Source organism: Oryctolagus cuniculus, chromosome 8, assembly GCF_051225735.1.
Source record: "Oryctolagus cuniculus isolate XC-2025 breed Fujian yellow rabbit chromosome 8, ASM5122573v1, whole genome shotgun sequence".
In the NCBI taxonomy this organism is placed as follows: domain Eukaryota; kingdom Metazoa; phylum Chordata; class Mammalia; order Lagomorpha; family Leporidae; genus Oryctolagus; species Oryctolagus cuniculus.
The window spans coordinates 53,310,269-53,334,888 of record NC_142874.1 but is presented as its reverse complement, the minus strand read 5'-3'; the positions used below and the strand labels follow the sequence as shown (position 1 = coordinate 53,334,888).

Here is a 24,620-nt window from a genome sequence, read left to right as displayed (position 1 = left end):
GACATCCTGATCTTAGAATCCCAGCCTTCAGAACCATGAAAAATACACATCTGTATTTAAGCCACCATGTATAGGATTTTGTTACAGCATCCCAAGCACATGAGTATGATGTATCTTTTAGCAGCCCTCCACAGTGGTAGTTTTCTTCGTTTCTGGTTTTCAGAACAAACAAGACAAAATTATTTGCTTCTCAGTGGAAAGTGCAGTTTGAAGAGTTTTATAAAGCAGCTCCCAGATGCTATCATTTGTTTCAGCTCTCCAGAAAATGAATGTCAAATTAATAAAAGAAATGAAGAGGTGTAAAGTACTGTTTTTAGTCACTGGTCCCAGAAGATTAATTAGAATAGCTGGTCACCTGTCTCATCTGTCTTTGTGTTACAGGCTGATGGCAGGGGGCCATGGATGTGGGAGGAGCAGGTGAGTAATAGCACTGGTAAAAAATGGGAGCTTTGGCCAAGAATTTTTCTAACACACGTTGCCACAGCCATTAACTATTATTAGTTTATCATCATTTCATCCACTCCATTTGCTTTCATTTTTAATATTCTTTCACATATTTGAGCTCTGGTTACAGCAGACTGCGTGACCCTTAGAAAAGCAAAGGTACTGGGGCCAGCATTGTGGCGTAGCAGGTAAAGCCACTGCCTGCAGCGCCGAGATTCCATATGGGCGCTGGTTCGTATCCCAGTTGCTCCACTTTCCACTTTCCTGGGAAAGCAGTAGAAGATGGCCCAAGTTCTTGGGCCCCTGCACCTGCGTGGGAGACCTGGAGGAAGCTCCTGGCTCCTGGCCTTAGATCGGTGCAGCTCCGGTCATTACAGCCAATTGGGGAGTGAACCAGAGGATGGAAGACCTCTCTCTCTCTCTCTCTCTCCCTCTCTCTCTGCCTCTCCTTATCTCCCTGTGTAACTCTGCCTTTCAAATAAATAAATAAATCTTATATATATATAAAAAGAAAAGCTAAGGTACTCTCTCAAAACCTCTGAAAGAGCCAGAATGTGGCAGATCTACTGTGGACCCAGAGCTACTGTTTTTGCTCTATTGGGTTTCATGGTGCTCCATGAAGACCTACGGGCTCCCACAGGTACCTCAGGGGCTGCTGTAGGAATAACAGGTGACACTGAATAGTGGTGCAGGGTGATGGTGATAAGAGGAAGGTCACAAAGCTGACTGGAAGAAAGACTGCTAAGATGGCTCGTCCAAAACCCAACCATTTCTCTCCCTCTCTTAGAACTGAGCACTGAAAAACACAGAGGCAGACAACTAATTAATAGGGTAAGGAGTCTTTGTGGAAATTTGTTAAACCACCTCATTTACTTCACTAATCTGATCTTCGTTTCCTTTGCTGACCTGATCTTTATTTCCTGGAAAGCTAAACCACAACACAACAAAACAAGCATCTGGAAGCTAAAATTAGCTCCCCTAACTACCTCTCCTTAATGTGATGCAACAGTAAGGGCAGGCAAGGGCTTGTGCTTCGCCAGCCTCTCTGCCAGGCACGGCTCAGGCATCTACTAGCTGAAAAGACAAAACCCAAACAGTTTAAACTGTTTAAATATTTCTTTATTATGTTTGAATTGTACACAAATATTAGATTTGAAAAAGACATTTGCTGTTAAAAACTCCAATGAAGGGATGACTGTGGCCAGTTCAGGCCTTCCACTTGGTGGCAGTGTGTGAAGTGCCATTGCCTCTTGCATGTAGAGTATGGGCTCCATGTGGCTTGTCTCCTGAGCCCTGCAGGCTCCTTCCCATTGGGGAAGTAAGCAGGCAAGGAAATGAGCCCTGGAGTCCCAAGTCTAGGGGCAGTGCTCCCCTTGCGACGCCCTCTCTGTCTGCAGAGTACTTTTAATCTGCAATATCTTGGATTCCTGATGAACAGCACTGCCTTTACCTATTTATGTAAATATTTGAGCCATAGATGTTTTCTCTCCTAATTAGAGCAGTCTGTAAACTCTAAAAGGGCAATGGCTTATTTTGCATGGACAGTGCCAAGTTTTCATCCCACATAAAAGAAGTGTAAAGGTTATCACTTCAATGCATTTAATAAATGAACAGGAAAAGGTGAAGAAATCCTGTTTTTTAAAGTCTAAAAATTGGGGAGGAGGGGTGATACTGGTACTCTTTTGACTTGAATATTATGTGGAACACGCCAGGGCAAGTCTGCAGAATTGGCTAAGTAAACAAGCTCTGGGCCACACTGTGAACCCCAGCGCTTCATTTATTTATAGGGACCAGGAATCTTATTTCTGCTCTTTCCAACTCCCCCACCTGACCAGGTACCTTCTAAGACCATTTTCGGGTTTCTTGTTTCTCTTTAATGGCTTCAGAAGCATGCTCAGCTCCTCCCTGGGATCAGAGGCCACCTGTGTGCAGTTGGAGTTCCCCATTGCTGGCAGTGGCCCCGTGTGAATAAGCCAGTTGTTCTGCTAGGGGTCTTTTTAAGCTTAAAAATGAAGCAGTGAGGACAACTGAGAAGACACCATTTTATAAGTAAACTACCATGACTGGGTGGACATATATGGATGTAAAAACAGAAATAGGAAAATGACTTAAAAGCTAACAATGTTCCAGTATGAAGGGTGAAAAATCCAGGACAGAGACAGTTCATCCTAATATTCTTCAAAATGTGTTCAAAAGGCCAAATTCCCTGGACGAGCACATTGGGAATTCTTGGAATTTAACACAGGGTTAAGGTTTTAGCCTTTTCTCCACCAGTCCAAGGATCATCATTCTTCTCTCTCTCTCTTAAACAAATGAAAGTGATACAAATCTCCTGTGTAGACAAAGTCTTTAGGAGGTCTGGCACACAAGACCGATTTTTAAGAAATAGTACTTGGCTAAGGAACTTCTACTTTGTACACATCTGTTTTACATCTGTTACAATCTACATTCCTTCAGAGGAGGGGCAATTTCATCCTAGCTCAAAATAGGCATTAATACAAACCACAGCGAGTCACTGCCATCTCTGGCAAAATGCACTTGTTTAATTAATGATGCTGATTTCCAGATTAACAGTGGCCTTCCAGATATTTGCCGTATCTTACAACGCTTCTTCTCCTAGTCATTCTTAATATGTTCTATGAACTCTCCCTAAGAAAAAGTCATTTCAACATGTGGTCCATCTAGATTATGAACTTTTATTTCTTTTGAAAGGATCTTATTGTTGTGATTGAGGATGATAACTGATATTTAGAATGAGTCTTCTCTTTTTTTTAACATAGACAAATAACCCTAAATATTTGTCTGATATAGAGCTCCTGCCTCATACCCTTTGGTTACTGCATTTGTCAGTTTGCCAATGTTTCCCACTAGCATACAATCAATGCAAATTTCGAGCTTGTATTTTAAAAAAAGAAAACTGCAGCCACAGAGTCCAGATTCCAAATGGTAGGTGCTCAATTGTGAATAGACCTTAATACAGCGTCTTCAATTTTTTTCTTTCCTGCTGGCAAATATTTCATAGTATTTAACCACAGGAGAACAGCCGCTTGAGTCCATTTTTAGTTTCCTATAATGTGGGATACTTTGTCAAAAATGGTAACTATGGAGATTGTGATTAAAAATCCATAAATCCCCAAATCACATATAAGGTTCTCATCTGGTGCTGAGCTGCCTGCATCTCCATGGATACCAAGGGAGCATCCTCAATTCAAAGCGTCTCTAAGGGCCAGCAGACTCTGTCAATTTCCTGGGCAAATCTGCAAGACCAGCTAATGGACAGGAGAGTCTTTCAGAACCTTACTTTTGCAGATCCTGTTCATGAATCCCTCTGAGACTAAGTCCCAGGTCACTTTTGGTTTTCTTCCACTCCAGCTAAGAGAAAATTTCATTGACAGGGCCAGAGGGCATGAGAAACAAGAGAGCTGATTGGAATTTCTGAGACAGTCTGAACATTTTCTTCCTCAAAACTTTGCAATTCCAGTATCAGAAATGTGTAAATTTTTCTATTTTAGAGCTGCATTTTTGGAGATCGGGGTTCTCTAAGAAGAGGATGCATATTTAGGGAGTGAGAAAACTCTTGGAGCAGAAGATGGGCACACCATAAGCATAAATACGTAGCAATAGAAAGTCCCAGTCTCAACAATATGGTTAGGAAGAAAAAAATGTATTTGACTCTGTAAGACATTAGCTATGAGTTTACTTTAAAAAGTTTGTAGAAAATGGAATTGAAATACAAGCTTATTTTGGTGCAAAAAATTGAAATCCATGCATACAAGAGGTCTTCAAAAATGCTCATGGAAAATTGTGTATTACAGAAAACTACACATGGATTTCAAAAGTTTTCTGTACCAAAATAAACTTACCTCTTGATTCCATTTTCCATGCATTTTGGAAGTTCTCCCATATATTTACATATGAGAACTAATCTATGATTCCCCATGTTTCATAATTGTTTCTTAAGATGGAAAAATAAAAGCAAAGAAAGAACTTCTACCACTATCACTTCTTTCCAATTATCAAGCTCCCAGAATTCCTTTCCTGGAGGATCCTGCTGCTTAGCAGTTACAAGCTTATTAGTTCTCTCTGGCAGAGCTTGGCTGCCATGAAGCCAAGGAACTATAAAACGTAAACTTGTCGGCTTCCTTTTTCTCTAATAATTAAATTTATGACACCAAAGACCTCTTTCTTCAGGAAGATTATGTATCTGAGAAAACCAATTGCAATCCTTTCAAAACTCATCTTTTGCTCTATTGATTCAAGGACTTCAGTATCTCAGATTTTTAAAGTATTTGTTTTTATAGAAAGCTCTTCCTTTTTTTTTTTTCAGTCGATGATCTGGGAGTTACTGCTTGTGCTCAAAATGTAAATCAATCCTACACCACAGCATGTAGGTCACACGTCAGGTCTGCAGTGCCTCATGAGAAAAGGAGCAATCACTCTAACAATAAAATGGCACTGGCCTTCTGCCCCATTCAGCAATGTTGGCTGTTAGGATTAAAGCTCCATCAATATCAGAAGAAAGGCATAACTTAATAAAAATGCACTTGTTTTACGATTTTCTTTTGGGATTTGGATTAATGTTTCAAGGTTCCAGTAGTCATCTTTATTGCACACATTGATAGCATGGATCTATTAAGAAGGATCTATCCAAAGACCAAGTGCATAAAATGGCACTAGTTTATTCAGTTGAAGTTCTCAAAGCTGAGTCAAGAAGAAATAGACAAGGTTAGGGGCCGTTGCTGTGGTGTAGTGGGTAAAGCTGCTGCTTGCAGTGCCGGCATCCCATATGGGTGCCAGTTTGTGTCCCAGCTGCTCCACTTCCAATACAGCTCTCTGCTGTGGACTGGGAAAGCAGCAGAAAATGGCCCAAGTCCTTGTGCCCCTGCACCCATGTGGGAGACCCAAAAGAAGCTCCTGGCTCCTGGCTTTGGGTTGGCTCAGCTCTGGCCATTGCGGCCACTTGGGGAGTGAACCAGCAGATGGAAGACCTCTCTCTCTCTCTGAGTTTGCCTCTCTGTAACTCTGCCTTTCAAATAAATAAATAAATCTTTTAAAAAATAAGAAATAGATGAAGTTAGTTTGGTTGAAGTGAATGTTCTAACTCCAATACCCCTAAATAAAATTACTATCACAGTAGATATATAAAATTCAAATGGACCGCAAGTATATTAGTTAATTTTTCATTACTATAATAAAATACCTGGGCTGGGCTCTCTCAACAAAAAGAAAGGTTTGTTTAGCTTACAGTTCTAGAAGTTCAAAAGCATGGTGTCAGCATTGGCTTGGCTCTGGTGAAGACCAGACACAGGAATCACAATGGAAGGGGTGCATGCACAAGGGAGCCATTCAATCTCCAGACAGAAAGACAGAGGGATTCACAATTCCTCTGAGCACAGTTTTATTCGGCTGTAAAGGTATCATTCCATCCCAAGGTTTAGATGTTAAGCGTACACTACTGTACATAAAATTAGGCACTACCTTACTTGTAGTAGCGTATTTGACTTTTTCAAATATTAGAGAATCTTTATGTCCACTGAAGAAAAAGGACAATATGCAAATTTGTCTTATGAGTTACTCTGTCTCTTATGAACTAGATTGGAATTACATTTTCATTTTTAGGAGTAATCATGGGAGTTGTAATTAGAGACTTCAATTATTTCTGCTGAAACATGGCTAACCTCTGTGACCTAAAGTAGATGGTTCTGAGAACCATGTATGTTATATAAATGCACAGATGTACATGTGTGTACAAGTACTGCTTTAGGCATGCAAGCACACTACACATCATATGCATACATGAACATGTGTACATACACACATATGTTTGTGCATTGGTAGGTATGCACAATAATGCATTTTCATATACATATGTACACATGAGTTTGTGGATGGAAGTTCTTAGGTATCCCATAGTACAAATTTCATCTCAACTATATAACAGGGCTTAAACTTTGATTTGCATATCCAATTTTCTAATTAACTTCTCATTTAAATAATTGGCAGTACTATTATGGTGAGTATTACTTTTCCTTAAAAAATCATTCCACTGTTCTTGTTGCACAGCAGGAGTTTAAATGCAGCCAATACTTTCTTGTGTTGACAGCTCTGATTAAGAAAGGCATAAATCTTTATTTATAGAAATGAATGACTTGTTTGATAAAAAAATCTGATGGAACTTTAGTCTATAAATCTGCTAATTGTTCCTCCGTGCTGTGACCATTGGCTTCCAGTGAGAGTGTTAACTGGGTATGTTGTTGGCTAATGGGTACAACAGTTTGTTTTATTGCATGTTTTTACCAATAAGTTTTCTTTTTAATGAGAACTAATAGGAAAATTCAAAGCATTGATCTTCTTTTAGATATTACTGCATGTGAAGGAAATATTATTGTCCCTAAATTTAGGATGCGAATCTATGGTGAACTGCAGGGGACATGCTCTGTCTCAACATCAAGCCAAATGACAACATAACGGGCCTGGAATTGCTCTATCTTCTCACTTTTCCAAGTTTGGAATTCAGGCTTCTATGTAAAACTTCACCATATGGAAATGTTGGCTCTCAGCTGAAATTTATCAGAAACATTTGGAGGACCAAATGCAACGCTTCTGCAGGCAGGCCATGTCACATGTATGTGACACCAACTTGCTACCTCTGCCTAGAATGATTCCTAGGCATTCCTAGATAAGTAATTTGTGGTGATTCTGGTTGATGAGCCAAAGCTCTGAGGACTTGTGGTCATGGTGATGTGTGTGTGTGCACATGTATGTATGCACAAGTGTATGCAGGGTGTACGTGCACACGTATGCACAGGGAGCCCAGCTTGGATCTCACTGTGATGTCCTGATGTGTGCACCATGGGAGGACTCCAGAGTTAGGAGGAAGCACCAATCATCCTGGCATTCTCAGACTTACCCTGCTAAAGTGGACGGTGTCCTGACAACAAGACCAGATGTGTCTGGGACAGTTGTGGGGAGCAGGGTTCTGCTAAATCACTTAACCACAAAATATTTTCTTTTCTACAAGTTTTCCAAGAAAAATTTTTCCCAAAGGCAGGAAGAAACTGCAGGGAGGACCACCACAGAAGAACCTAGTGATTGAGAGACATCTGTGTTACCAAAAGACTTCTTCTAGTGGATTTTCTCTGCATGTGTGTAGGAGGTGGGGTGGGGAGGGAGCAGGAGGTAGGGAGTGAGGAGAGCAGGGTGTGGCATTTCTGGCAACCTTGGAGATTTAAATGACTGGACAGTTCCCAAACATTTGCTTCAAATTGCCCTCTGGAGGCTTGTGTTGTGGTACAGCGTTTGGGCCACTGCTTGTGATGACAGTATCTCAGTGAGCGTCAGTTCGAGCCCTATCTGCTCTATTTCTGATTCAGCTTCCTGCTAATGTCACTGAGAAAAGAGTGGAAGATGGCTCAAGCACTTGGGTCCCTGTCACCAATGTGGAAGACCCAGAGGGAGTTCCACACTCCTGGGTTTGGCCTGGCCCAGCCCTGACCATTCTGGCCATCTGGGGAGCGAGCCAGCCGATGAAAGATTTCTATCTATGTAATTCTGCTTTTCAAATAAATAATAAATATATCTTTAAAAAAACTAACTGTTCTCTGAAGTTCAAATTAGAACACCAAGAGTTGGCAAATCTGAAATTTCAGATTATCTGTAAATCATATGACTGTAAGCCAATATGCTCAAAACACTACTTAGGATTATTGGTAAGACTACTCTCAGTTGAATATAGGTTGAGTAATCTTAATCTAAAAATCCAAAATATTCCAAAATTCAAAATATTTTAACTGCACATATGACATCTGAAGTAGAAAATTCCACACCTGACCTCGTGTGATGAGTCACAGTCAAATGCAGGTACACTAAAAATACTGCATACAATCACCTTCAGGCTATGTGTACCAGGTACATATGAAATTGATGAATTTTTTGTTTAGACTTGCATCTCATTCCTAAGATATTTCGTTATGTATATGAAGACAGTATTCCTGGAGCCAGCATTGTGGCATAGCAGGTTAAGCCTCTGCTTGTGACACCAGTATCCTAGATAATGCTGGTTCGATTCCTGGCTACTCTACTTTAGGTGCAGCTTCCTACTAATGTGCTTGGGAAAATGTTCCAAGTATGTGGGCTCCTGCCACCCACATGAGAGACACAGATGCAGTTCCTAGTGTCTGCCTGGTCCAGTTCTGGCCATTGCAGCCATCTGGGGAGTGAGCCAGTGGATGGAAGAGCTCTCTCTCTGTGTCTTTCCTTCTATCTCGGTAATTCTGCCTTTCAAATAAATAAATAAAACCTAAAAAAGAAAATAGTATTCTAAATGCTGAAAAATCCTGAAACCTGGAGCATTTCTTGTCCCAAGCATTTCAGATAAAGGATACTCAACCTGTACAACCAACACAGAGTCACATGTAGAAAAAGTGAAATTATGACCTTGTAGGTATTGACACTAATGGATAGCTGATTGATTGATGGACTGAAGAGAGATGATATTGATAGTCTGAAAGATTTCTCTGTCACTGGTTTTACAAGGACAGTCATTATTTTATGAGTTCAGATCATAAAAATTGCTGTTAATAACTCAGTAGTACTCCAATGATCAGTTTGTGGAAATGATAACAACTACAAACAAGCACACACAGTTCTAGATGAGGAACTAATGCCATTTTGGTAACTGAGGAAGGGTAAGGAAACATCAGGGTTCATCCCCAGAGACAGATGGGGAATAGCCTAGAACCATCAGGACTTGGAACCTGGCAAAGGTGCTTTGCAGGTACTTTTACATGGAGAGATTTCCACTGTACCAACAGATACTTGTGATGTGTCTATCCAATGAGCATCTGCAGCAGAGGTGGTGTTTGGGGTGGGGAGGGAGATAATATTTATAGTTTACCAAATGACAGGCACAGAGCCAGGAACTTGATGTACATTGACTCAGTTCATCTCCACAAGGAACCTGTGAGTTAGGTTTTATTTTCACAATTGTAATAAAGAGGAAATTAAGGCACAGAGATGTTAGGTAAGTTGGCTACATCTCACAAATAAGTGGCTAGCCCAAGATTTGAAGCCAGCTCTGTCTGATTCTAAAATCACAAAGTTTTCTCAAGCTTATATTGCCTCTCGGTAGGATCATGTTCATTTCGTAGGTTAATATAAAATAATAAGAGTTGTGCTAATGATGTGAAACAAAAATGAAAAGCTTCATTTAAGCCAGCACTGGGTTCTGTGCATTTGGCTTTACGACATCACTAGGGCATTTGCAGAAATTTATGTGCAGTTAGGCACCGGGGCCTTTCTCCATGACATTTCCCTGTGCTGCCATCTCCTCTACTTGGTCTCTCTCTGCTGCTTTTAATCTTGCTTCTGCTGTGTAGCACAATATCAATAATGATAAATAATAAATCAGTCCATTTCTATGGGGCACTAGTCCCCTTCTTCTCATGACTGGGGGGAAGGGCAGTTTAACACTGTGCTTCTCTATCCTGGGGCCTAGTGTCACAGGGTCCTCCCAGAGGGACTGGCAGGAGGGAGCATCATTTGCTTTCATCAGCAGACAAAACACAGGCATAAATTTCAGAACAACTTCTTCCACCTTCCAACTACCCCTATTGTTGGCTTTCTTTAAAATCCAACATATTCATCCATTTATTCAGCTGATGATTATGGGGTCCAAAGATGTGCCAGCAACTGTACTGGGTTTTGGGATGTAAAAGTGAATGGCTACAGCCCAAACCCTTTGATGATCTATAGGTTTAGAGGGGTGACTGGTAATTTCTCAAGAATTTGTAATGGATAATTTTTGGAGAAGGAACACCAGATTGTGCTTGGACAAGATGTCAGTTTCAGAGGACACAGCACTTGAGATATGCTTAGAGGATACACAGCAATTGGCAGGTGGAGAAGCAGGGGTCACTGCATCTGGAACCACAAGGGGCTGGGAATGCGTCTGCATAAAGTACCAGGTGGGAGTGGTGAAAAAATCAGGGAGAGAGATGCAGGTTAGCCAGGTGGAGATTTCAACCCATAGATGATAAAGATGTTTGAAACAAAACAGTGACAAAATCAGACTTCTATGGTGAGTTTCCTGAATGTGGAATGAAGAGAGTCTGGGGTGGAGATGGCAGACACAAGGAGGCTGAAACAGTGGCCAGGGCAAACAGCAAGGTAAGGGGGGATAAGGTATTGAGTTATAGCAGTGGATCAGGGAAATGACACATGAGAACAGGCAGAAAATAACAGGGCTTGGTGACTGTTTTCTTATGGAAGGCAACAGAATGGAAAGAATATGGGGTACCTCAAGTGACTGGCCTGAGCACTAGGAAGTAATTTATTTTACTGTATAAATGATCACTAACATAAAATAAACCAACTATACTTGTATATTGCAAACATAATACAAATGTATTGTGTAAAAAGAGAAACACTTAAAAAAATTTGGTATACATTTGCTGAGGCCAAGTATGTCATGCAAAGCCATAAAATTCACTGAAGTAGAAAAACACATTTTTGAAGGGATGCTGATACAAAATGTGTGTTGAATTAGTAGATTAATTCTTCATGACAGGTCAACTTCTCTTTTTTTCCAATTTTTAAAAATTATTTACCTGAGAGGCAGAGAAAGAGTGGAGGGGGGGAGGGGAGATGGGAGGGGGAGAGAGAGAGAGAGAGAGAGAGAGAGAGAGATAGAGAGCGAGAGAGCGAGAGAGAGAGAGAGAATCTCCTATCTGCTGGTTCACTCTCCCAGTGCCTGCAATCGCTGGGACTAGGCTGGGTCTAGAGCTGGGAACTCAATCTAGGTCTCCACGTGAGTGGCAGGAACCCAATTACTTGAGCCATTGTCGTTGCCTCCCAAGGCACACAGTAGTAGGAAACTGGAGTCAGCTGTAGGGCTGGCCACCAACCCAGGTGCTGCGATACAAACACAGGTGTCTGTGGCTAGGCTAAACATCTGCCTCTGCTTTTCAATTTTTATTTCACATTGAGAACACAGCTTAATAGGACAAATAGAATTTTATCTTTTATTTTATATAGTAATCATCTATCCTTTAATGACTCTTTGGAAATTTAACCATTCCATCTTTTAATCAGGTTTTTCAATCATGCTGTTTTAAAATTTCCAAGAGCTCTTTTAGTTTCTCTGAAAATTTCTATTTCTCATAGCATCTATTTCCTTTTCATGGATGCAATATTATCTCATAACTCTATAGGTATACAAATGATAGTTTACAGAATTCCATATTCTGAATAATTTTGGTTTCCTTATTGCTTGTCTTCATTCTTTGTTATGTTGTCTTTCTCTCTTTCTTATTTATTTTACTTATTTTTTTGAAAAGGCAGAGTTACAGATAGAGGGAGAGAGAAGAGAGAGTGAGCTTCTATCTGCTGGTTCACTCCCCAGATGGTCATAACAGTCGGGGTTGTGCCAGGCTGAAGCCAGGAGCTTCATCCTGGTCTCCGATGTGGGTGGCAGAGGCCTAAGTACATGGACCAACTTCTGCTGCTTTTCCCAGGTGTATTATCAGGAAGCAGCTGGGACACAAACTGGCACCCATAGGGATGTCAGAGTTGAAGGCAGTAGCTTTATCCATTACACCACAAGGCCTGGTTTCTCCCAGTTGTCTAGATATCCTTTCTCTCCATTCGTTTATTAAAAGATTTTATTTATTTATTTGAGAAGTAGTTATAGGGAGAAAGGTCTTCCATTCACTGGTTCACTCCCCAAACGTCCGCAACAGCCGGAGCTCGGCTGATCTGAAGCCAGGAGCTAGGAGCTTCTTATGGGTCTCCCACATGGTTGGAGGGTCCCAGGCACTTGGGCCATCTTCTACTGCTTTCCCAGGCCATAGCAGAGAGCTGTATTGGAAGAGGTGCATCCGGGACTGGAGCTGGTACCCATATGGGATGCCGGTGCTACAAGTAGAGGCTTAGCCCACTATGCCCAGCATCAGCTCCCTCTCCATTCATTTTTACAAAAGCAGAACTAAGATTGGGTGTGCGTGGCTAGGGTTTGCCAAATGGCAAGGACCTTAACACTCCAACGCAACTACCAGGTGGCTATGGAAGCCTCAGTGTCTATCAGAGAGCCTTCTCTTTCTGAGCCATCTGCAGCAGCCTCCCCGGGCAAATGGTGTCCCCTGTCCAGGCTCTTCAGAACTCTGTGTGCAACATGGCTTGCTTCTCACTTCTTTAGGAGGCATTTAGATCTCAGTATTCTCTATTTTGTCAGGTGGGTCTCCACTCACTCATCATGCAAAATTCATTGACATACTGTCCCCAGTCATCTTTTCTCAGTTCTTAGTACCCATGTAGGTTTACACCTTTTATAAATCCTTTGGTGGAACTTTGATAGGCAGCAGAGCTAAACCTCGAGATGATTCTGTCAACAAGAAGACCAATAATGAGTCCCCGAGTCTTCAATCACCAGCTATGAGCATGTTAGAATTAGATGTCTAACTCCTTAGTGTTAGTTTGGAACAAATGAGCTTTTGGGGCATTTCTTTGTAGGGCACTGGTTCAGACATGTGGTCCAGTATCAGAAAGATAATTGAGATAGGATGGGAAACCTGGCTGAGTCCCTCTGCCTTCAGATGTTGCTCTTGGGATAAATATTGTTTGTTTCTATTGTGTAAGAATGTTACAGAGACAGAACAAGATATTCTGGGCAAGTCACGCTTAGAGATCTTGGAAAGAAAGAGTAATGAATTCAAGGTATTTTTTTTTTTAGGCCAGGAGATAGCAAGCATAGGATCCTTGAAAGATGATATTAAGACTTCTTATTCCTGCTGCTTTAATAATAGATTGACATTAATTATTAAATTAAATGTTCTTTACAAAACATTCTTCTGTCTCATATTTCACAGTTATAAGAGAAGAGAAACTGACTTCTTAGCATTCAACTTGCTTATCAGTTGAATGAAATTCTTAATAAAATGTCTGAAGCTTAAATATTTTGGTAAGATGTAAAATAAGGCTTTAAGAGCTTTAGGTGAGTCGAAGCTACTCCTAGGTGATTATCACTAATTTCATCTAAAACTGTTTGCCAGAGACATGACTAGATTCACAACGTAGCACAGAAGTGGGGATGGGTGAGAGAGGTTTTATTTCTTGATTTGGGACCTCAGATTCTGAATGTGGTACTTGGGCCTCAGCGTCTACATTTGCAGAATGCAATAAAACCAATACCAAATGATGTCAGAAGATTGTATTTTTTTAAAAAAAATTTATAACCACTTCCTTGAAAAAAGGAAATAAGGTGATATATGCTGTAAAAATACAAAGTGCTGTAACTATGCAAAACTGTGAGCAAATGCCCTCCATGCATTCACACACACACACACAGACTTCACACCTCCACCGCTCCGCTGGAGAAACACAATGCTTTTTTCCCCAAGTTCTGTGAGCCGGCTGTCCAGCAGCAGTGTTAGAACAGACTACAGAAAAGTTGCTCTGCATACTGCATGGATTTAGATGCCACTACCTCATAGTTATTATTGTTACAATCCACACTAAAGTTGGCTAAGATCCAAGTGGATACTATTAAGGAGACTGATGAGCAGAGGGTGAACTGTCCTGAGCAAGGATCCCTGCATGTGGGAGTCGTAGGAGGAGAGCAGATGACAGCTGTGGACCAAGGTCAACCCTGGAGCTGCTTTAGCTGCCTCCACTGTTTTCTCAGCCTTTCATTGTAGGTGGAGGTGGGCAGGTGCTGTACTTGAAGTGACCGACGGTCTTAGAGAATGTGATTTGGGGAGAGAGCAGAGGACACTGTTCCTTGCTAGGTTGGTTCAGTGGTGCTGAAAAGAGAAGGGTGGCAAGAAGCGTTTTGAGGATGCACGATTTTGAGCATTTCCTCATGGGGGCTGGAAAAGTGCCAAGAGAGGGATTCTGACTTCAATAGTAGAGTTACAAGTTTGGAAAGCAGTTTATAAATCACCAGCTAAAACAACTGCCTAACAGAAGTGCAGAGAGAATAGGTGATTTGCCCAAGGTCATGAGCTATTTGGAAGCCGAACCAGGACTCAGGCCCAAATTTCCTGCCTCTGGCCAGATGATGTTTCCGTGACATCATCTCCCCTCACACGGCTCCAGTGATGTTCTGGTAGTTACCCTCCCTTTTCCTTTGATCCACTGGATCTCACTTCTGAAATAGTTTGCCTTGCAGAACCCTCAGACTGAACTTTCAAAGCCAATCCTACGTCATCCAAAAGGCATTTTCTGTTATTCCTGCTTTCTGAATCTCTGAATGATGGAACTCCCCTATGATATGCTTTAGGGCTGAGCTGCTCAAGCATTGGGAAACTGCTGACCTGCCCATTGTGTTTCCTGCCCCCAGCTGCTGCCTCTCTGCTGCTGGGAGTCACGTGCAGCCATCAGCGTTTGGTAAGACACAGGTCTGCTCAGCGGCCCCTTCCCGGTCTCATGCTGTGATAGCTGCCGAGCCCTGACACTTATCAAAAGCAGGACAGCATCGTGAGGAATTAATCATATTGGAGATGGTGCTATCAATAAGTAACTCAGAACATCTGAGCCAAACTCCCAGCGATGAATGGATCTAATCTTCTGGTGAGTTACTTCATTTCAGGAAGACAAGTTTCTTCCGGGCGGATGGTGTGTGTCATAACCAGGCTGAGTACTCCAAATGGCAATCTAGCTGTGGTTTCAATTGATTAATTCTCTCACAGGCTGTTTGTGAACCTGCAGATTGTCAATCTTCCCCATCTAAGGTATCAGACACACAAGACAGGAAAAGCCCTGGGAGCCTGAGGCTGTGTGGGCTTTCTTGGATTGGCAAGTGTTTTTAATCAAGGAAGAATGTTATCATGGAAAACCGTGTGGATGGTGGATTGGAGGGCTGCCGTCTGGGTAAGCTCAATGATCAAGGCATGTACGTTTTGCTCAGATCTTTGCTCTTTAGCACAGCTGTCCCTCTGTTGAAGCTGCCATGAAGCTGTGGAGCTGCAGGAATCAGAAACAAGAGGGTGATGTTGCTCCAGGGACCTGGCACATTAAGAGACATGGAGACGACTGCTTGGAGCAGTGTCACAATCTGCAATGGCTTCATTGTGCATAGACGGAGTCCACTGTGGTTTAACTGTTTCCTGAAGGGGAGATGGGAGGGGGGTGTAAAATCTTAAATGGCTGGCTGCTTCTTTTGTCTGCCACAATGGAATATGCTCACAAATCAAAGCAATCATCTTCCCAGCGCTAATGTGAATCTTATGGGCACCAAGGGAAATCATTCTCATGGCTGGTTCCAGCCAGCATATTTACCCAGAGTCAAGGGCAGCCTCTTGGCCGTTTCAGGCTTTAACACAAGTCAAAAAAGCAGATGCGGCTACTCACTCTTGCAGCTCCCTCACACACACTGGAGTGCTCTATCTAGATGTGTTCATTCCTGAATATACGCATATATTTTGTAGTCACATAAAGCCCAGAAATTGCCACTTTGCAAATGTAGTAAAGTGAAGTTGCATATCTGAAACAGAAAGGTGATGTTCCTGTCAGCCTCGCTCTTGCTCTTCTCTCAGTTGTCTTGGCTCACAGAGGCTCACAAGCAGGTTCCAGGACAAAGTCCCAAATGCACATTCTTTCTTTTGTTTTCATGTGCAGGTTGTGTGGGTAGAGTAGGCCTTGGGGCATTTAAAGTTTTTGAATATGGATGTTTTGGATGCTTCATCAGCTCTCCAAATAAACATGGGACTTAGAAAAGAGGAGTGAATGCCACTTCTGGCCTGATTTGAAGAGAATATGTTTTCAGCAGTGAAGAATCTCTCAGAGAGGTTTATATTGAGTTCCCCAAATCAGAGAAGGCAAATGGCCCCGCGGCCTAATGACCAGGTTTCTTTTTTTTTTTTTTTTTTGACAGGCAGAGTGGACAGTGAGAGAGAGAGACAGAGAGAAAGGTCTTCCTTTTGCCGTTGGTTCACCCTCCAATGGCCGCTGTGGCCAGCGCACCACGCTGATCAGAAGCCAGGAGCCAGGTGCTTCTCCTGGTCTCCCATGGGGGGCAGGGCCCAAGCACTTGGGCCATCCTCCACTGCACTCCCTGGCCACAGCAGAGAGCTGGCCTGGAAGAGGGGCAACCGGGACAGAATCCGGCACCCCGACCGTGACTAGAACCCGGTGTGCCAGTGCCGCAGGCGGAGGATTAGCCTATTGAGCGGCGGCCCCAGCCATAAACACCAGGTTCTGGATGAACTCTTGGGATGTGTTGCCCGCGGTGAGTCCCTGGAGAGCCGCTGGGTGGCTGCAGTGGTAACTATTCTATTTGGCATGGAAGTGACACTTTGTATTGCTGCTTCAGATGTGTTTAGCAAATTTTTTGTCTTGTGAGTGTATTTTGAAGAATATGAGCACATACTTTTTTTTCTTTACTCCCAAAAGGCTGACCCATCACCAGGTTCTTTTAAAATGGCTTTTGGTTTGGTAGAGATGGCAGCTAAGAATGTGGTGCTTGGGTGAACAAAACATTCAGGAACTAAGTCTTTTGTGCTTTCATGGGATCACACCCTCATGGATGGCAAAGAAGCATGAGGCAGACTCTCTCATCTTCACCTGCCCTGTTTGCTCCCTGCCCCTTTTCTGGGTGGACAATGTATATGAAAGGGACTCTGCTCTGATTATTGTTTCTTAGAGATTAAAAAATTATTTGAAAGGCAAAGTTTCAGAGAGAGGTAAAGATAGAGAGAGTATAAACAGGATTAAGTATTAAAGAGATCATATAAATAAGATAAAGTGTCTGGTAATAATAATAGAATTATAAAGGGGAGAATGTTCCAACATGGGAAGCAGTCCACAGAGCAGACTCATAGAATCACAATTGCTTTAAATAGCATTCTGACCTCAAAGTCAGCCCTTAAGGCATCCTGGTCTGGCTGAAAAGCCCATGAGAGCATTTCAGGCATGCAAAGCCAAGACATTGTGGCAAAAAATGTCCTACATGAAGGATCTTTCCCACTGGAAAGAAGGGGCCATCAAAGAAGGATGTACTTCTCCCTGAAGGGAGGAGAGAACTTCTACTTTACTTATGGCCTTGTCTAAATACTGATAGAGTTTGTGTACTCAAAAGGCTTCTATAACCTTGGCAGCTCATGTCAAGGGCCTCAGGTGATCACTGATGTCAAACATAAGAGTGTTAATTGTTAAATTAACAACAGGAGAAACTGTGCACTTACTTCCCATGCAGGACTTCTATCCTCAGTGAGTTGAATTATGAGAATTAACTGTAAAACTTGTTCTCAAACAGTTTGTGTGTATGTGCAAATTTTTGAAATCTTTACTTAGAATAGAGTTGTTTTTTGTGTATAAAGTTAATTGAAAATAAATCTTAATGGAGAATGGGACAGGGAATAGGAGAGGGAGGAGGAGGTGGCATGGGAGTGGGGGTGGGAGGGTGAGTATGGTGGGAAGTCACTATATTTCTAAGTTGCACTTATGAAATTTGTACTCATTAAATAAAAAGTTTCTTTGGAAAAAAAGAAAATATCCATTGCACATTCCCCAGCAAGTTAAAAGTGCTGCAGTGATGTGACAGGAGCAATTAATGTATTCTGATCAAAGAGAAGGCAAGTTTTATGAATAGCATTCATTTATCATTTATCTGAATAAATAAAAGCTTCTAATTATCAGGAAGCTTCTAAATTATTGTTGGTAAATTAGAATTGGTAAAATTTGGAGCCAAATAAACTGACTTAAATTTAGATAATTAAAAAAAGAAATAGAGATGGAGGTATTCCATCTGCTGGTTCCCTCCCCAAATGGCTGTAACAGCTGGGGGCGGCGGGGGGGGGGGGGGGCTGGACCAGGTTGAAGCCAGGATCCAGGAACTGCACCCGGGTCTCCCACATGGATGGCAGGCATCCAAGCACTTGGGCCATCTTCCACTGCTTTCCCAGGCACATTAGCAGGGAAGTGGATTGAAGTGGAGCAGATGAGACTCAAACTGGTACTCATATGGGATGTGGGTATTACAGGTGGAACCCTAACCCACTGAGCTACAACATTGACCCCTTTTCTGTTATTTTTAAATGCTCTGCCCATTTTGAGGCAATGCAGATGGGAGAGAAGGACAGGAAGGTATGGAGATTGGTAGAAACTGTCTAAGGGCAGAGCACTGTCATACTGAATTCCACTAATCCTAGCAAACAAGCAGGGAAAGGGTCCCTCCCAACCTCAAGCCTGTGAGGGGCTGCTGCATGAAAACATTGAAGGGGACTTGGAATTATGATCTCTGGAAGATGGAGTTCTTCAGAAAATCTGCAGCAGTGTGCTGTGGACACAGGTGTCCATCCCGCCTGTAATCAGGGGACAGGAGGCCGACGGGGGTGTGTGTGCTCTGAGGCTGCTAACTGCTGCTGGTGTGGAAGACGACGGTCAGGGCAGGTGGCCACCTGAGAGGGTGAGCAGGACTGGGGTCAACATGGGCTCTGTCCCAAAGGAGCTTCTGCAGGGGTCAGGGGACTTTCAGAGGCAGCTGGAAACTGAAAGCAGACTATGGGTGCACCGCAGTTGCAGTAGGTTCTAAAGGAAGCAAGAGAGACTCATCTGTCCTGAGTTATGACAGTGACAAGTGAAAGGGCCCAGCACGAAAACACTTGTTTTGGTCTGTTTTTTGGGCTCTCAAGGGACTCTTAGAACTGTCAGTTACCTAAGAGTAAACAGAAAACCGTGAGCCTCCTAGACTTTGCATGCACCGGCAGGGGACGATTATACCCATCCAATACATTGTAGGTGTCAGTGTGGCCAAAATGAAGATCGTTCTGAATGCATCACAAGCCACATCTGTTCAACACATTAGTTACATGGTTTCTTTTCCCCAGGATCAGCAGAGATAGGAAGTGCGCAAAGGAAATTTCCCAGGGGGCATCCATGCCACTTTCCATTGCATCTGGCCATGTTGCAACCTCCACAGTAATTCGTGTGTCTGTGTTGCTTCCTTCTGTGAAGTTCGAAGGCCAAGTCTCTTGGCAAACACATCACGCCAGGTGCTCCTGAGAATGCACTAGAGCAAGTTGAGAGGTTCTCACTCTGCTCAGCTTCCTCTTCATTCCCACAGGCTCACTGTGGTTCCTTCTAGTTAGAGGCAGAAGGAATGGCAAGTGCGTAAAGATCTATAGGCAGTGCCAGAGGACTTGCACTGTGATTCCGCAAGTGGAACAGGGGAATGGATGGTGCTGTCAGCTACCTCCCAGAAAGAGAAATGGAGGTTTCAGATTCCCCCAAAGAGGTGCAGAGTGGCACTGAAAATGGTGAAGGGATAATGATGTCTTCTCCTTTTGTGTCTTTCTTTAGCTCCTCTGTGAGGTCTCCAAACACACAGGGCTGTTTGCCTGTCTCTCCCTTTGGTCTGATGGAACTATTGCCTCTGAGGAAGCAAATCCAACAACTGAAGCCTGAATGCAAGGAGTCAGAAGGCAAAGCATGCTTTTGGATGATCGGGCATGCAGATGAAGATTGGTGATTGACAGTTGGAGGTTTGTTCAAATGGTCCCTTGGAGAAGAAACACTGTGACAGGGAATTGTCATATGAAGCTGGACAAAATTAGAATGTTTTTCTCCCAGTGTCAGATTTGCAATAAGCTATAAATGCTTTTATTCATTTTCTTTTTAAGATTTATTTATTTTGCCAGTCAATGTTAGAGAGCAAAAGAGAGATAATCTACCATCCACTGGTTCACTCCCCAGATAGCCACAATGGCCAGGGCTGGGCCAGACTGAAGCCAAGAGCCAGGAGCTTCATCTGGGTCTCTCACTTGGGTGCAGGAGCAAAAATGCTTGGACCAAGTTCTGCTGCTTCCCCAGGCCATTAGCAGGGAGCTGGATCAGAAGTAGAGCAGTCAGGACTTCAACTGGCACCCATATGGGATGCCGGAATCACAGGCAACAGCTTTACGAGCTACACCACAGTGCTAGCCCCTGTGCTCTCCTTCTTTCCTCCCTCCTTCCTTTCTTTCCTTCTCTTTTTTCCCTTTTTCCTCTTTCTGAGAGCTACAGGTGATCCTTTAATGCTGGCTTTTCTGTCTTTACTGCAAAGTCAATCTGTTTCCCACCTTCCCTCTGTGAGTCTGAAATGACTTTGATGGGCGCTTGATCTCCTGCATACCAGCACTATTTGTCAGAAATGGAACAGAGGTAGAGATGAGAGTGAAAGTGGGAAATAAACACACTTTAATCTTTTAAGAGGCTTAGAAGATTGTTGATAACGAATAAATAACAAAGCTAGAAGTGAGTGAACAACTGTCATTTTCTCCGCTTTCTATGTGATGGCATAGTGAAGCTGAGCACGGGGCTCTGGAGCTAGCAACCCAGTCTGAATTCCAGCTCCACCTGTCACTAGCATTTGACCTTGGGTCAGTTACTTTAATCCCACTGTGCCTCCACTGCTGCATCAGTAAAATGAGGATAAAAATAATATTTACCTCATAGGGTTGTGTGAGCTAATATACAAAACAGACTTCAGTGAGTGCCTGGCACACAGCTGGTGCTGTGGATTTGTTAGCTACCGGGTTTTCTTCTCCTCGGTCTGTGGGGATGTGGGGAAGGAAAGAGGCATTCGGGGAAATGTCAAATCCAACCTCCACTGGGCCGTTTATTTGTGATTTATGGCGAAATTACAGCTCCAGCCACATTATTTTCAGGTAGAATGAAGAGCTGATTACAGTGATGCTGAGGAGAACTTTTCACTCATTTAATCACACTTTTGTGTTTGTTCATTTATTGATGAAATATTTATTTGAGGAGGGAACTAAGCATTTTGCAAGCTGCGCAGTGCAATGAATTTTCCCTATAAGGAACTTATAGTCATTTTGTTCATGACATAAAGCATGAGCAACTAACCAGAGTGGTTATGCTTAATTTTGTTAAGTTTCATTAAATACTAATTATAAATATATGGTCCAGGAAGATACTGTATGGGAAAAATTTAGTTTCTGCACCAAGAAAGGAAGGGTAAAATATATATTGAATTCCAAAGACTGAGAACAACAACAAAAGAAGAATATAAAACATTTTGGTAACACTGGGCTTAATAAAATAAATTATTAATATGAGCTTCACTCATCTATTTTTTATTTTTTTAATGTGGTTGTTGAAAATTTAAAATGACACGGACTTTGCATTTTATTAATATTTGAACTGCACAAATCTAGATTTTCAAAGACAAAGGGATCAAAATTTACCTTTAAGGACTTTTAAATGTCTAATGGGCAATGTTTCAATACTGAGATCTTTGTACATCTTTAAAGCTCAAGATTTTATGTTAAAATTCTTAATGGGGCTGGCACTGTGGCATTGCAGGTAAAGCCGCTACCTGCAGTGCTAGCATCCCATATGGGTGCAGGTTCGAGTCCTGGCTGCTCCATTTCCCTGTTCAGCTTTCTGTGATGGCCTGGGAAAGCAATAGAAGATGGTCCAAGTGCTTGGACCTCTGCACCCATGTGGAATACCCAGAAGAAGCTCCTAGCTCCTGGCTTCAGATCTGTGCAGCTCTGACTATTGTGTCCACTGGGGAGTGAACCAGCAGATGGAAGACCTCTCTCTCTCTCTCTCTCTCTCTCTCTCTGCCTCTCTGTAACTCTGCCTTTCAAATAAATAAATAAATCCTTTTTTTTAAAAAAAAAACATCTTATTTATTAAACTCTAATAAACCTTGCACAGATAGATATTTCTCTCCAAGTTCCTCTTCATGTCACCCACTATACAGGTCCTAAAAAAATGCTGTGGTTATAATACTCAACATTCAAATCTCTGCAGATTGTCTCAACTGTATAATAAAAGATTATCAGGAAATAGGCCAAAATGTGAAGTGTGATTACTTCCTCATACTGGTGTCCTAAGTGATTTTTTTAAAAAAATATTATTTATTTGGAATACAGAGTTGTGAGAGAGAGAGAGAGAGAGAAGGAGAGAGAGAGAGAGAGAGAGAGAGAGAGAGCGTGAGAGTGTGCATCTTCCATTCTTTGGTTCACTCCACAAATGGCCACAATTGCTGGGGCTGGGCCAGGCTGAAGCAAGGAGCCTGGATAATGTCATGTGGGTCTCTGATGTGGGTACAGGGGCCCAAGGACTTGGACCATCTTCTGCTGCTTTCGCAGGCACATTGGAAGTGAGCTGGATAGGAAGTGGAGCAGCTGGGACTGGACTGGTGCCTATATGGGATGCCACTGTTGCAGATGGTGGCTTTATTCAGTGCACACAATGCTGGAACCCTTTTTCCTTTTTGTTTCAATCTCCCAACAATGAAATTTAATGTTTATTCATCAAAAATGCATATCTTTAACATAATTTTATAAAATCAACAAAACAAAAATATATTTTAAAAAAGAGGCTAACTTAAAAAGGAAATACCTCAAAATATCTCAATCTACTTTTCTATATTTCTGTATTTCCAAATTTTCTATACTGATGTTACCTAAAACAATCAAATTACTAGAGGAAAACAGGGGAAACACTGCAAGACATTGGCTTAGGCAAAGACTTCTTGGATAACACTCCAAGATCACAGGCAGTAAAAACGAAAATAGACAAACAGAATTATGTCAAGCCAAGAAGCTTCTGCACTGAAAAGGAGGCAATTAACAAAGTGAAGAGGCAATTGACAGAATGGGGGAAAATATTTGCAAACTATATATTCATAATAGGGTTAATATCTATAATATATAAAGAGCTCAAGAAACTCTACAAAAACAAAACAAACAATCCAGTTAAGATCTGAGCAAAGGATAAAAACAGGCATTTTTCAAAGGATGAAATACAAATGGTCAATAGACACATGAAAAAATGCTCAGGATCATTAGCCACCATGGAAATGCAAATAAAAAGTATAATGAGGTATCACCTCACTACAGTTACAATGATTATTATCCAAAAATAAAAAAAAATACAAAACAAAACAAAAGAAAAAACAAACGCTATTGAGGCTGTGAAGGAAAAGCTACCCCAATACACAGTTGGTAGGAATGCAAATTGGTACAACCATTATGAAAAACAATAGAGTGCTTCATCAGAAAACTAAAAATAGGTCTACTATATGATCTAGCTATCCTACTCCTGGGAGTATGTCCAAAGCAAATCAAATAAATGTATGAGAGTAATACCTGCACTTCCATGTTTACTGGCAGCTCAATTTACAATAGCAAAGATGTGGAATCAACCTATATGTTCATCAAGTGATGACTTTATAAAGAAAATGTGGTATATACACACCATGGAATATTACTCAGTCATAAAAAGAGTCAAATCCTGACATCTGCAACAAAATGGATAGAACTGGAGATCATTATGCTAAGTGAAATAAGTCAAATGCAGAAAGACAAATATGTTTTATTTATTTGTGGAAGTTAATATATAGAGAGTAAAAACATTATGTGGATGCAGTCTCATTGGGTATCTAGCTATAAATATTACTTCATAGAATCCTACCAAGTAAATGACAATATACTCTTCTTTCCACTTGTTATGATCATTGTCAAAAGTCCCTCACCTTATGGTGTTAATATCTCTGTTTTCAAGAAAAAGTAGTATATATGTGAATGTATATGATGTCTACATTTGAATGGCAAAATGTTCAAAACATTATAAAATAAAAAAGTTAAAAAAGAGCCACACATTTTGTTTAAAAAATTACAATATCCACCCACTCTTTTATCAACACAATAACAGCAATCTATGACAAGCTCACAGCCTTCATCATATTGAATGAAGGAAATGTGGAACCACTCCACAGAGATCTGGAAGCACAGAAGGATTTCCACTCTCAACACTTTTATTCAATATAGTTCTGGAAGCTTTAGCCAGAGCCCTCAGATAAGAAAAAGAAATCAAGGAGATAAAAACTGGAAATGAGGACTTAAAATCCCTGTTTGCAGGCAACATGATTCTTTATAGGGAGACCAAAAGACTTTACCATAAATTAATCGACGTACGGATTTTCTTAGAATTCCTGAAGTCATTATGTCTAGTATCTCAGATTGAACAGTGAGTACTTTAGGTTTTTGCTTCCATCTTGATATTAACACACATATTTTAATATTTTTATGATAACGGCCATCAGATAGAGTGTTTCTGCTGGAGATGAGCAGAAGGATCCCCAGGAGATATTTTAATCTGTAGGCTACTGTAGAAATGTCCACCGAAAGGAGTGCCATGTACCCCAGTCCTTTGGCAATAGACAAAGC

The 24,620-nt window shown here is 41.7% G+C and overlaps 1 protein-coding gene and 1 long non-coding RNA gene across 4 annotated transcripts in view; one reads left to right on the top strand and one right to left on the bottom strand.

Annotated features, from left to right (window-relative positions):
* RNF150 (ring finger protein 150) overlaps positions 1 to 24,620 on the bottom strand; it is a 341,932-nt gene that overhangs the window by 64,420 nt on the left and 252,892 nt on the right. The window lies entirely within an intron of this gene.
* Positions 1,201 to 22,753, top strand: LOC149125017 (uncharacterized). 2 transcript variants are annotated; one of them, XR_016211926.1, is made up of 2 exons: positions 1,201 to 15,009; positions 19,738 to 22,753. It is a non-coding gene; the product is annotated as an uncharacterized LOC149125017 (long non-coding RNA). The 2 variants fall into 2 exon arrangements; XR_016211927.1 differs by having other exon boundaries at positions 15,129 to 22,753.